A 213-nucleotide genomic window follows, 5' to 3' on the forward strand; every position below is an offset into this window, starting at 1 on the left:
GGATTAGGCAAGTGATAATATCCTTTCAAAATTGAAATGCTTGTAGACTTAAAAGGAGAACAGAATCTAGAATCAAAAGCTAGAATTAAATTCAAAATCAAAAGCTAAAACCCAAAGGCTAAATTCAGATCAAATATTACCAACAATAGACATAATCCTACAAAAAAAAAAAAAACTCATACAAATCGCTAATCCACTTTTTTCTCTTCTTTT

This window comes from Penaeus monodon, chromosome 28 (genome assembly GCF_015228065.2).
Source record: "Penaeus monodon isolate SGIC_2016 chromosome 28, NSTDA_Pmon_1, whole genome shotgun sequence".
Classification (NCBI taxonomy): Eukaryota; Metazoa; Arthropoda; class Malacostraca; order Decapoda; family Penaeidae; genus Penaeus; species Penaeus monodon.